Here is a 13,838-nt window from a genome sequence, read left to right as displayed (position 1 = left end):
AAAGAGCAGTAGCTAGATCCTCCCCTCACGAAGTAATGCCTAACGGCGGTTTCCATGAGGGATTAGGGGAAAGAGGAAAAGGGGTTTAGGGTTTAGTGGGTAGGGGCGCTAGCGTCGAGTTTTAGTATGACACTGCGTCGAGTCGCCACATATCCAGGCCAAACAACTATGCCTAGGATCCGTAAAAAGGATTCCCCCCCCCTTAAAACCAAAAAAAAAAAAAAAAACACACACACACACACACACATACAGACATAGTGACAACCTCGTGAGAGTCGTTAGGGAGCTTCCTAGGACCTCAAAACGTCGAGATCTGATGAAAACTCGATTTTCGAAAAACGGGGTAAAACCAATAACTTCCCGATTTTTGAAAATTTTCGATTTTCTCAGCGGGAAGTTAAAAAGGAAAGAATAAAAGCAAGTACAGATTAGTTTGTAAAAAAATATAACGAATATATTGGAAAACGACCGTATACTTCAGTTTACTTAAAAAAGGTAAATATTATGGGTAAAACCTATAACTTTCCGATTTTTGAAAATTTTTAATTTTCTTAGCGGGAAGTTAAAACTTAATAATATTAAAAAATGGAAGGAATAAAAGCGAATAAAGATTTATTTGTAGAAAAATATAACGAATGTTATGAAAAAACAACCTAACAAACGACCGTATAATATTTACCTTTTTTAAGTAAACTGAAGTATACGGTCGTTTGTTAGGTTGTATTCCAAAATATTCGTTATATTTTTTTTACAAATTAATCTGTACTTGCTTTTATTCTTCCCTTTTTTTTTAATGTTATTAATTTTTTTTCCTTTATTCAACGTGCCAAGATGTATAATAAGTATTCCATGAAAAGCCCAACTGTTTTATACGTCTGATTATATATTTTGGCTTTAAACACGAGATGCCGGCACAAAGTGGTCATTTCATAAAATACCTAGGCTGATAATGCAATTTAAATATTTTTCATTAAACGCCGACGCTTCTGGAAGTGCCTAGGTATTTCATGAAATGACGGATTTTGCAAAAAGACTACGACATATATTCGGCTTTAATTCATCTACAAGTTCTTTAACATCAGTGCAAAAAAGCAAATCTTCCTCTTTTTCAAAAAATTTACGAAAAGCCTCCTCTCAATTCCGATAAAATGAAGCTTTAATACCTTTTGCCAGAATATTTCTCCTTTTCATACTCGAAGCCAATATTTCAGCCGCTTCTTTTGAGTGCTTAGCTTCTCTTAATGAATCATTTAGATGTTTTTTGGTCGTATGTTTCTTACCTTTTCTCTTCACCGATCGGCCTGTACTCTTCTTCACTGCTCGAAGGAACTTTTTCATCAGGTTCACTGAAATCGGATTCACTACCAGTAGCAGACTCTTCGTCATTAAGAGCTACATTCTCAGGATCGACGTCGACTTCCATTGTATCGAATGCACTGGTCAGGCTGTCTTTTGACGTATCATCTTCTGAACCTTCTATAAAGTTTGCAACTGGTTGTTGCACACCTGAAGCAGGAGAATACAAAATTTTGTCCTTATGGATTCGGCCTGCAGTTTCAACTTTTGTCGTACAAAAGTAGCAGTCATTTGCACCAAGAGGCTTCTTCCATATAGCTGGAGTTTTAAATTTAAGTTTCTCTTTGTCCTGGTGTTTCTCAAATCGGTTAATAATGTTATAGCATGAACCACAAACAACATTGGGTATCCAATTTTTTAAATTGAGAGCAACTTCCATATTGAAACACTTTTCATACAAAGTCACAATCTTGACTATTTTTACGATGATGTCCGTACGTCTTTGTGTGTGTGTGTGTGTGTGTGTGTGTGTGTGTGTGTGTGTGTGTGTGTGTGTGTAAACCTCTTTAACTTCTGAACGGCTTGACCGATTTGATCGCAGTTGGTGTCATTTGAAAGGGCTTCGCCAAACTTAGATTTATGGTAAATTGTAACCAATACGGATCGGTAGATTTCAAGAAATTGCAAAAAAAAAATATTTTGTTTTATTTTTTCAAAATATCTCCGAATTGGCTGAACACTAGACAGCCCTTTCAATTCTCAGTATACCAGTTATTTCTCTACCAACATTTAAGTCAACCAATCAGAAAATTTACCCGTAAAAAACCTTTCCGCAAAACAACTCTACCAGATTGAAACTCTACTATGTGTCAAACTATACAATAACAATCTCTATCATTAATATCTCTACTAAAATTGATGTTAACCATATAAAAGCTTACCATTTTACATCTTTGTCAATTTAAGTTCTACCAGAAATAACTTAATCACATGACAACTATACCAAAATTAATTCATACCAATAAATAATTCTATCTTAACACAGCTCTAACACTGTTAACAAGTGTCAGCTAACATGTGATAGAGCTGTATTAATATAGAGTTATTTTTTGGTATTAATTAACTTCGGCATAGCTCTTATATGGTTGAGTTGTTTCTGGTAGATATTAAATTGATAGAGATGTAAAATGGTAGGCTTTTATATGGTTGACGTTAATTTTAGTAGGGATATTAATGAAAGAGATTGTTATGGTATAGTTTGACACATAATAGAAGTTCAATCTGGTAGAGTTGTTTCACGGGGCGACTACCCCTTTTTCCTCAAGCAATAATTTCTCATGACATAATTTATCTAATCAAATGTCTCAAGTAAAAAATTTCTCAAGTAGAAAATTTCTCAAGTAAAAAATTTCTCATTGTCAAAATTTCTCAAGGACAAAATTTATCATGTAATTTATCTTATGTTTAATTTAATGCTATAATGCTAATGCTGTAAGCTTTAAATTAAATGACTCATTGCTAATGTCGAATATACACACACAAAAACCATGTTAAAAGGGCGCAACACGATTACCCGCGTTTGTGTTGGTCTAATGTCGAATAAACTCACACAAAAACCATGTTGAAAGGGCGCAACACGATTATCCGCGTTTGTGTTGGTCTAATGTCGAATAAACACACATTCATATCATTTAGAATTTATAGTGTTTAAGAAAATATTGATATTTTTAGGAAATTTTAGGGATGAGAAATTATTGATGTAAGAAATTTTAGGGGTGAGAAATTTTTTTCATGAGAAATTTTAGTGATGAGAAATTATTGGTATGAGAAATTTTAGCGATGAGAAATTTTTGTCATGAAAAATTATAGCTGAGAAATTTTGGTCATGAGAAATATTGCGGGATTAATAAGGTGGGGAGTCGTTTCACGGTAAAGTTGTTTACGGGTAGATTTTCTGATTGGTTGACTCAAATGTTGGTAGAGAAGTTACTGGTATACTTGCAATTAGTAAGGCTGTCTGATTATTTTTTCAATTACGGAAAAATTCCCACTGAGTAGGTCCCCCCTTTCCCCTATCCGCTCTTTCCCAACTCCCTTAAAAAATTTGCTTTAATATGTCTAATGGTATATTTAGTTACGATAGACGTGTTAGAGGGGTAAAGAAGTAACTGGTAGACTTATGAATGTGCCACATTGCATTTGAATATAAATGCTATACGGTAAGCTGATGCGAGCTATGGGCGCCACCATATTGGCCTTGGCTGCTCTGCCATGTGCCCTTCACTCTATTCCTACTCTACGGCCGGATAATGCGACATGCGATAGATGGACGAAAAAGTTTGGGGCGATAGAACAAAATTTTCATTTTAAAAAAGCCCTTTTTGAGAAACTTTGTGGCAACGATAACTTTCGAATGGATCAACCGATTTCGAAGTTTATGGCAGCAATCGATGAAGCATTCTAAGAACGATAAAAAAATGTGTTATGAAAAAATGATTAGAGTGTAAATTTGAAAATAATTTGAAAAAAACCTTTATAAAATCTTTCAGCACCGAAAAATATACATATGTATTTTTTAGACGTCATTAAGCAGCTTAATGAATAAAATTTTTTTCTAAATATAATCTTTCTTTCTTAGTCTTCAATGCGTTTCACATTAGAGCCAATACTCCGTTAAAATATTTATAAAGAGATGAGTTCAATCAAACTGGGGGTATTTTCTGTGTCTTATCCGGTTACGACCTTTTTTTTATTTCATGTTATTAATCTATTGCAGAGTAGCTAATTTTACAAGTTAAAGTGATTAAACGCAAATTTGAAATATATGTTATCTATTTTGTTGATATATCAAGTCACTTTCAATAAAAGAGTATTTATTAAATATACTAATTTTCACTGTTTCAACTGACAGCAACTATGTACGTTAATATTCTATTTTTTATCAGTAATTTTCGAATCCAAATATCGATTTTTGAACTGAGCAAACCTCAACAACCAATGACGTATCAAATCTGATCAATTGTGACTTTTTTTGTCAATGTTTATTGGAAAATTTTGAAAAGAGGGTCATCTTCGTTGAAAAGTTATGATTCAAAATTACTAAGTTACAGCGAAATTTGAATAGCAACACTTTGATCTGTTTTTTCGTAATTTCATTTTTCAACTTATAATATTGCTGATGGTTATCAAACCGATGATATCACCAATGATACATGGTAGAGTATCTTCATTCTCAACCACTGTTTTTAGTCTGTTCGTTCTGTTCAAGCATCAATTGAAGTAAAAAATGATTATGATCATAGCTTTAGGAAGCAAAAAACTTTTTCAGTATATTTTGAATACATAAAGCAATAATATTCATTTAAAATACAGTGACAGTTATATAAAAAATTAAAATATTTTCAATATACTCACATGTTTTAAATCATATACGAAAAATACAACACGTAACAACCAATATGAAAAGAGAAAGCAGACTTACCTCGATGGTATAGTAATTGCCAGAAAGTAGTCATGGAGTTTTAGAGTCAGAGTATATATAAGCTGTCTTCATCAGGCTTTAGCCTTCAACGACAAGTTCACATCACGTTTGCCATTGACTGGTTCGTTAACCTTTCAATCCTTCCATTTGAACGAGCTGCATAAAATTATAAGGATCCAGCTAAGAGAATGTTTGTGATTCGAAAATATACTTATAAAACTATTGAATCGGTTAGAACAATTAAGTGATTAGAAAAATAAGAGTTGATAAATAAAAATGAACAAAAGCAGGAAAGAACCCGAATACTGTAGTTTGTTTTGGTAAACAAGATTCAAAAGTATAATCCGAAAATTGTTTTGATACTTGAACGAATAGAGAAAAAGTTTCTAAGTTCTGTCATAAAATAATTTGAAATATCTGAAAAAGATTCGACTATACGAAACAATTTCTGAACTGTCTGTCTCTCGAAAACTAAAAGTATTGGAAAATACACGTCGCTGTCGATTACAGCGATTACAAAAATAAAGAGTACCGGTCTTCAGGTCTTTTTAATAAAAACAGTATGCAAAAAAGATGCACCATTCGGCAGTCCAAATTTTTTCGCAAGTTATCGTGTTTCAAAGCTACCCCTAAGTCCAATGATCAATTTAAAAATTAGACGGAAAATACATTTAAAATCCCAAGCTTTACGATTAAGTAAAACAATAATTTTAACAGCCATTTTCGTCATTAGGCCGCAAAGGGGCGATTTTCCCAATAATATCAATCCCCCACGGAAAACTATATATTCTCGTATATATTCTGGAAAGATATGCAAGCATATATGAAATTATATATGCTAGAATATATACCGGATATACTCTAATTTGCCCAAAGATATATGCACAACTCATATATCTCAGCATTTATTCTAGGATATATAATTCAGCATAAATCCTAGAGTATATCAGGATTTATCCGCGAATTTCTCAGTGATATACTCAGGATATATCTAGAGATACCCGACCAGAAATTTAAGTTCGGTGGTGGTTCGTTTCGAATTAGGCATGCCGAATTCCAAGCTCGCGCCAAACCAGGAAGCCAAAGTTGGCCCACGTCCCGGAAATAACGCAGTCGCGAGTTTGGGCCTAACTTGGCTTCCGACTTAGGCGGTGGCTTGGAAACCACACTTGCTGGTGACTATCTAAGCCTCATTCGGTCCGAATTTGGCTACCTACCTAGGTAGTAATTCAGAAACTAAATTCGCACGGAACAATCCAAATTGAATCCTTTCTTTGTTTTTAGCTATTTTTATTATAAAGCAAAAATTAATAATACTGAATGCTTATTTTTTTTAATTTATTTTTTAAATTTTAAATATAAATATCGACTTTAGGACAAAATTTTTTGAATATTAAGTAAATAAAAAAATTTTTTTTTTCTATTTAGTATTATTTTTTTTTATATTTTCGGTCATTTTTTTGCTTTTTAGGGTTTTTCTTACTATGAAGAAGTTTTATTTTGATTGGTCGTTTTTATGGGTCATGGGGGAAGGAGATGATGGAGTTAGATACATTAGTCACACACAATACTTAAATTTACCTCACACTCACCCTAAGAATAATAATAATTAATAATTATTAATTATTAAAAATTTTACATGTCGAACGCGAGACTCGAACACTGTACCCGACGCACGAGAGCCCTATACCATACCGCGACGCTACGCCGAGCGCGACCTTTTGCCTCAAGATACTTATAAGCCCGACACTTCGGCAAACATTCGGTTACCGTTGCAACGGTCGAATTAGGAATTCCGATATTATACCTAAGTGAGAACTTGCCACAGCTTTACCTAGTCAAGTTTCATTTTGATAGACCAAGCTTCTGAATACCTTTAGTTACCGTTCGGTAAGCTTTTGGTTACCGTTATCTCGTATCAGTTTGGCAATTCATGGCGTACCGAACTTAGGCATTGCCACAGTTTTGTCTAAATGAGGCCGAGCTCGGAGAATCAAACTTCGGTAATCCTTTGGTTACCGTTATTTCATACCAGTTTGGCAATCCATGACATTCCGAACTTAGGCATTGCCACAGGTTTGCCTAAATGGGCCCGAGCTTGGTGAATCGAACTTTGGTAAGCCTCTTTGGTTGCCGTTATTTCATAACAGTTTGGCAATCCATGATATACCGAACTTAGGCATTTCCACAGTTTTGCCTAAAGAAGCTCGATCGTGGTATGCCAAGTTTCGGTAAACCTTTGGTTACCGTTATTTCATAACAGTTTGGCAACCCATGAAATGCCGAACTTAGGCATTGCCACAGATTTTCCGAAGTGAGCCCGAACTTGGTGAACCAAACTTCGGCAAGCCTTTGGTTACTGTTATTTCATAACAGTTTGGCAATCCATGATATACCTAACTTAGGCATTTTCACAGGTTCGCCTAAGTGAGCCCGAGTTTGGTGAACCAAACTTCGGTAAGCCTTTGGTTACAGTTATTTCATACTAATTAGGAAATCCATGATATGCTGAACTTAGGTATTGCCACAGGTTTGCCTAAGTGAGCACGAGCTTGGTAAACCAAACTTCGGTAAACCTTTGGTTACCGTTATTTCGTACTAATTAGGCAATCCATGATATGCCGAACTTAGGCAGTGCCAAACTATTACGAGATTACATCGAATGTGGAATTCTTTTGGCATACCAATGTTCGACTTACCTAATTCAAAACAAATAAGATCCGAATTGGGCTAGCCTAAGTTCGGAAAGCCAACTTCGCCCCGAACTGATTTTTCGGCATGCCTTACTAAAATTCTAGTCGGGTAGATTCGAGATATATCCGGTGATGTTTTTTCGGAATTTATTTATGATATATCTCGGAATATATGTCACATATATCCGAGGATATACTCGGTATATATTTATTATATATCCGGGAGTGTGATCAGGATTAATACAGGGATATATCCAGAGATATATCCGGGGATGTAAGTTTCTGATATCATCGAATATCATCCAAATATAGACAGGTATATGTTTGAAATACACCTCTGAGTACGTTTAAAATACATTTAGGATATATGAGGGAATATGTACATTGAAAGTTATTTAAATGTATTTTTTTACATGTATTTTTATATTTTTGCTATTTTTTAAACTCTACTGTTTAAGATAATAATCCAAAAAAATATAAAAAAGAACAATTGTACATAATGATGCATTAGAATATTTTTAAATAATGCATTAGAAGTAATTTTAAAATTAAATAATAATTATGAAATAACATATGTTTTAATTGTAATTTAAAAAATTTTTAAAATTAGTTTCAGTTATATAAGTGAAAATAATAAAATTGTTTTAATGTGAAAAATAATAATAATATTAAGAATAAAACTAATCTTCTTTTCCATCATTATCGTTCGGATTTTTATTTTTCTGAAACAATAAAAATATTTAATTATCGTTATGAAATAAAAATTACATTTATTCCAATCAATACGTACTTTTTGCTTGAGAGCTTTTTTTTCACACCTTAACTTTCTGCACTTATTATTTATTGCGCTGCCAATAGCGCCTTTTTTGAAATCATCATGCTGTTGCTTGACAGTTTCTGTAAAGTTTATATTATTATTATATTTATACATTAAAATATAAAATGTCAATTGTGAATTATTTAATCGTATAGAACTAAGAATTGATTCAAAAGATTTTAATAATTTATGAAATGAATGTTTTCGCGATGATGTCCGTATGTCTGTATGTATGTATGTATGTATGTATGTATGTATATGTGTGTGTGTGTGTGTGTGTGTGTGTGTGTGTGTGTGTGTTGTGTGTGTGTGTGTGTGTGTGTGTTTTTTTTTTTCCCTTAGGGGGGGGGAATCCTTTTTACGGATTCTAGGCGTAGCTGTTTGGCCTGGATATGTGGCGACTCGACGCAGCGTCATACTAAAACTCGACGCTAACGCCCCTACCCACTAAACCCTAAACCCCTTTCCTCTTTCCTCTAATCCCTCATGGAAACCGCCGTTAGGCATTACTTCGTGGGGGGAGGATATAGCGACTGCTCTTCCTTCTGGTAATTAGTTTGGGCATTTCCGGTGAAAATTCAAAATTTGGCCGGAAGTACCCAATTAAATCTCCTGTTAAAAAATTCTATGAAAATCAACTACATCGTCTCACACCAAAATATATTTTGGTGTGAGACGAAGTATTTGATTTTCATAGAATTTTTTAACAGAAGCTTAGTTTAGGCATTTCCGGTGAAAATTCAAAATTTGGCCGGAAGCACCCAATAAAATCTCCTGTTAAAAATCCTATAAATTATCAAATGAATCCTCTCACTCTAAAATATCTTAGGAAATGCCCAAACACAGCTGCTGTTAAAAGTGGAACTTAAAATTCCAATTTTAAAAGGTCTCCACGGAAGTTACATTTTGGCACACCCTAATATATATATATATATATATAGGGCATTCCACGCCAAATTATATCGAGAAAATTATATCGAGAAAATTAATTTTTTTAAAAACAAAGAAAATTAAAAAACAAAAAAAAATATAGAACTAAAAGTTAACCAGGTAAGCTTCTCAGAATTGCTTTTTAAATTATTAATCCTTGCGAAGGTCCAAGTTTATTTTTAAATTGCTCTAAACTGCTTCGAGAAATGATAGTTTGCGCCACCTATGAATCTTCTTCATAAAAAAAAACTGATCAAGTGCCATCTTCAGAAATAATATTAAGTTAAAGAACATTTTCTTGCTTAGCTAAGGTAATAGTTATTTTCGATACGTATGCGCAAAGGTAGGTATTTTGGTAAGCTTGAAGTGACGTCACGAGGCTGAAATTATGAGTGCATGGTTTTGTTGAGAATGTATTTATAATCTCAGACGAGTGTCATCACTTCAAGTTTATTACCAAAATGCCAACTTTTGCGGATTTGTATCGAACAAAATTTTTTGTTAGCAACGGCGAAACTCGGATTTTAGAGGGTGCAAATAAAATTTTATTCATTTATGAACTGTCACACGTAAATAAATGACAAACTAAAATATTAGTAAAATTGTTTACAAGAATCGACTTGTCGCCAAGATTTTTTTTTCGATTTATACTCTCCCTGGCGGACGATTGTAGGAAAGAAACGAAACTAAATATCCTATAGTACTTTTTAGCATCCATGCGGAAATGTAAAGACAGATGAAGAGAGAGATGTCACTTATCCTTACGTGTGCGTGAAAAGTAGACTCAACTATAGATGGCCAGAAATCCATCATTTTACCCCTTCTAACTATAGCTCAAAAATCCAAGTTTCGCGGTTGGTGTTACAAAAATGTCTTTATCAGTTTAAGAATTATTGCATTTGAGACATTATAATCATGTATTAAACCATTTGATGAAAGCGTTTTTAGCAACACAAAACTCAGATTATTGGAGGATTGTTTATTTGAATGCTCACCATTTATTAAGCAATAAATAAAAAAACAATTTTTTTTCAATTTTCTTTTGTTTTTTGAAAAATTAATTTTCTCGATGATTTACTTGTTCAACTTTTGCTGCTATACTTTTTTTTTTGAGGATTCCCGGAAATTTTTTAACCGGTGTTATGAAAAATAAGATTAAAAAAAAAATTTTTTTTTTTTTTCAATTGAAAAAAAAAATAGAAATCGAAAAAACACCTTTCTGAAAATTTCGGATATTTGTAAAAAATTTCAAAGTTTTATATGAAATAAAGAAAAAAGAAATTAAAAATGGTTATCATCAAGAAATTCGGAGTTTTTTCAAAAAATTTCAAAAATAACGATGAAGATAGGCTTCAATAATTTTTTTATATTTTTTTCCAAAAAGAACATTTAATAAGAAAAATTTTGAAAAAATAACATCCCAATGAGTCAATTTTTGAAAAATTTATGGCAATTTAAAAATAAAAAAGCGGTTTTTTCGAAAAATTCATAACTTTTTTTTGGTTGGGTAAAAAAATTTGAAAAAATTATGAGACGTTTTTGATAGGGTAGAAAAGGATGGTAAACTTTCAGCCAAATCAAAAGGGGTCAGGGCCAAAACTGGTTGACTTGGCGTAGAATGCCCCATATATATATGTCGTAGACAGATCGTGAAATTAGACAGTTCGTGCACTGTCTAAGCATTTCTAGACAGTTCACGAACTGTCTAAGCATTTCTAGACAGTTCACGAACTGTCTAAGCATTTCTAGACAGTTCATGAACTGCAGCCAGATCGTGTAATGGTCGATCAGTTACACGAAGTGGCTAAAATTTTTAGACAGTTCATGAAATGCAATTAGGCCTTAGACAGATCGTGTAATGTTCCAAAATTACATGATATGTCTAAATTTTTTAGACAGTTAATAAAATGTCTGATAGCTGTTTTGCCGATCGTGAAATATCTAGGAACAACGGATTTCTAAAAAGGAAACAACTAAAAAAAGATAAGATTGTAACGTTCTCGTAAAAATTAATTAATAAAATTATTTTTTTTTTTAATATTACGGCTTCGTTGATGATTAAAATTCATCACCAGCTATTCATTTCGACTGGAGACGAGCGCTCATAAGTCGTTCTTTCTTCCTGAAAAATAATATATCTTCTCTGGCCCCAATCGCTGTTCAAGTCGCCTAAATTCTGCCATGTGAGTAGTCAGAAGGTCAAACAATTGTCTAATCCGGCAAGGGTTCCAAATTGGGAAAGTTACAAGATATTAGTTGTAGCAGCCAATGTCATTGAATTAAAGAAAAAAATTTTATTTTTTGTTCATTTACACATGGTAAACTCGAGTGACATCTACTATTATACAAAACGTCAGAAGCTCTGCATGAGCATTGAAAAAATCCTTGCCCTCCCTTGCAATTTTTCACTGCTTCTCTAAGAGAAAGAAGTTTTTCCAAGATTATGTCATCACGTTCAAAGAACTGAAAGCCAGCTGGAACAAGATTTTTGGTGTATTTCACGATCGGCAAAACAGCTATTAGACATTTCGTGAACTGTCTAAAAAATTTAAATATATCATGTAATTTTGAAACATTACACGATCTGTTTAAGGGCTAATTGCATTTCATGAACTGTCTAAAAATTTTAGCCACTTCGTGTAACTGATCGACTATTACATGATCTGGCTGCAGTTCATGAACTGTCTAGAAATGCTTAGACAGTTCACGAACTGTCTAATTTCACGATCTGTCTACGACATATATATATATATATATATATATATATATATATATATATATATATATATATATATATATATATATATAGCATATATATTTATATATATATATATATATATATATATATATATATATATATATATATATATATATATATATATATATATAGATATATATATATATATATATATATATATATATATATATATATTTATATATTTATATATAAATTAGTTATATATGATTATATATGAAAAATGGCCAAATATAATCATATCTAATTATATATAACTATATATAACAATATTTAATTATATATTTAATACATCTAATTAATTATTGGGTTAATTTTATGGATAGAATATTTGATATGGTCCTACGGAATTCTGTGTAATAGTCTGTCTGCTGTGCTGCTGTCTTAGATGATAATGATTCTATGATCTACATAATGTATCATATGAGTTTATCATAAATGGAATATAAAAATTGATTTTAATATATATTTGGATCGTCATTATTCATAATTTATTTATTTTACCGAATTATAATATAACACTTATTTAAATAATAAAATAAATAATGATTTTACTATTAGGTAGTAGCAGAGCAGACCAAAACATTTCATAGGAAATGTGACGAATTTCGTATTTCAGAATTATTTAAACGTAATTATAAACATCATTTTACACTTTTTGTGATTACCAAAAAAAAATTTTTTTTCAAAGAAAAAATTTCTATGTCTGTTAATTATATATAAGCATATATAATTATATATACTTATATATAATTATATATGGGGCTATATACAATCTTGCATGGCTGTATATTGCTCCATATATAGTCATATATAGTCATATATAATTATATATGATTACTAGCTGACCCGGCAAACGTTGTTTTGCCATGTGAATAATTTCTAGAGAATTTCTCATGCAGAAAAAAAATTACTAACTTATTGAAAGTGTATAAGGATGTGGAATATGAGTGAAAAAGGCCTGGAGCGCTGTGAACGATGAGGGAATGTTGTTTAAAAATAACAAAACACCAAACATTAATTTTTTTAATTTATTAAAAGTAATAATTATTTATATAATTTATTAATTACATAGTATTAATCTCTTAATGCTGCAGCGTGAACAATATTTTTTGTTAGCCCGTCTTTAGCTAATACAAACAAACTTGATGGTTTACCCACTCGAGAGCATGCAACGTATAATTGTCCATGTGAAAAACATGGTGTGCTCAAATCTAAGCCACAGACATTGTTTGGCCTTGGGATTTATTAATAGTCATTGCAAATGCCAATCTAATCGGAAATTGAATACGCTTAAATTGAATTGGCACATCTGTGGGTATAATAGGTATTCGTGGTATCAATATATTTTCACCTCGAAGATTGCCATTTAAAATAGTGCCTTCGATAACGTTTATCAGGATAAATAACAATAGCGTGATTATCGCTTTCTAATTTGTGCATGTGGGATTTGAATATTTTCAATAATTCATTATACTCATTCAATAGAGCATCCAGCTCACTGACGATGCGTCTAGCAAAGAATGAATCAAGGTTATTGTAGCCATAACGTGCACCCACCCGATTGGCTAGTGCGCTTCCGGAGTCCTCGCCGCCCATAAAGTAGATTCGTAAAAATTTATGTGGTTCATTTGGCATTGGCAGCAATGAGTCTATTTTATGATAAACTTGGCCTCTGATTTTAAATGTAGAATTGTATTGTTGACCGTTTGCATTAGTATTTTGAACTATTTCTGTTGCTCCGAACGATGTCATTTGAAAGCATGAGTTGAATGTTCGAATGGACTTCAGGAACACGTTAGAATCTGGATCTGTGCCGATAAGCAAACCGTTCAATGGTTCCGGTGGTGTTTCAATTACAGGTAG

At 32.3% G+C, this 13,838-nt stretch overlaps 1 protein-coding gene across 1 annotated transcript in view; it reads right to left on the bottom strand.

The window, feature by feature from the left end:
* LOC123270797 (endochitinase) overlaps positions 1-4,856 on the bottom strand; it is a 166,135-nt gene extending 161,279 nt beyond the window's left edge. The window contains exon 1 of the mRNA XM_044736949.1: positions 4,711-4,856. The gene's annotated coding sequence lies outside the window, so the exon portion shown is untranslated. The remainder of the gene's footprint in view (positions 1-4,710) is intronic.
* Positions 4,857-13,838: the final 8,982 nt, after the last annotated feature.

The sequence above is a fragment of the Cotesia glomerata genome, linkage group LG8 (assembly GCF_020080835.1).
Source record: "Cotesia glomerata isolate CgM1 linkage group LG8, MPM_Cglom_v2.3, whole genome shotgun sequence".
Classification (NCBI taxonomy): domain Eukaryota; kingdom Metazoa; phylum Arthropoda; class Insecta; order Hymenoptera; family Braconidae; genus Cotesia; species Cotesia glomerata.
Note: the sequence above shows the minus strand (reverse complement) of the source record. Positions and strands in the feature narration are given on the sequence as shown.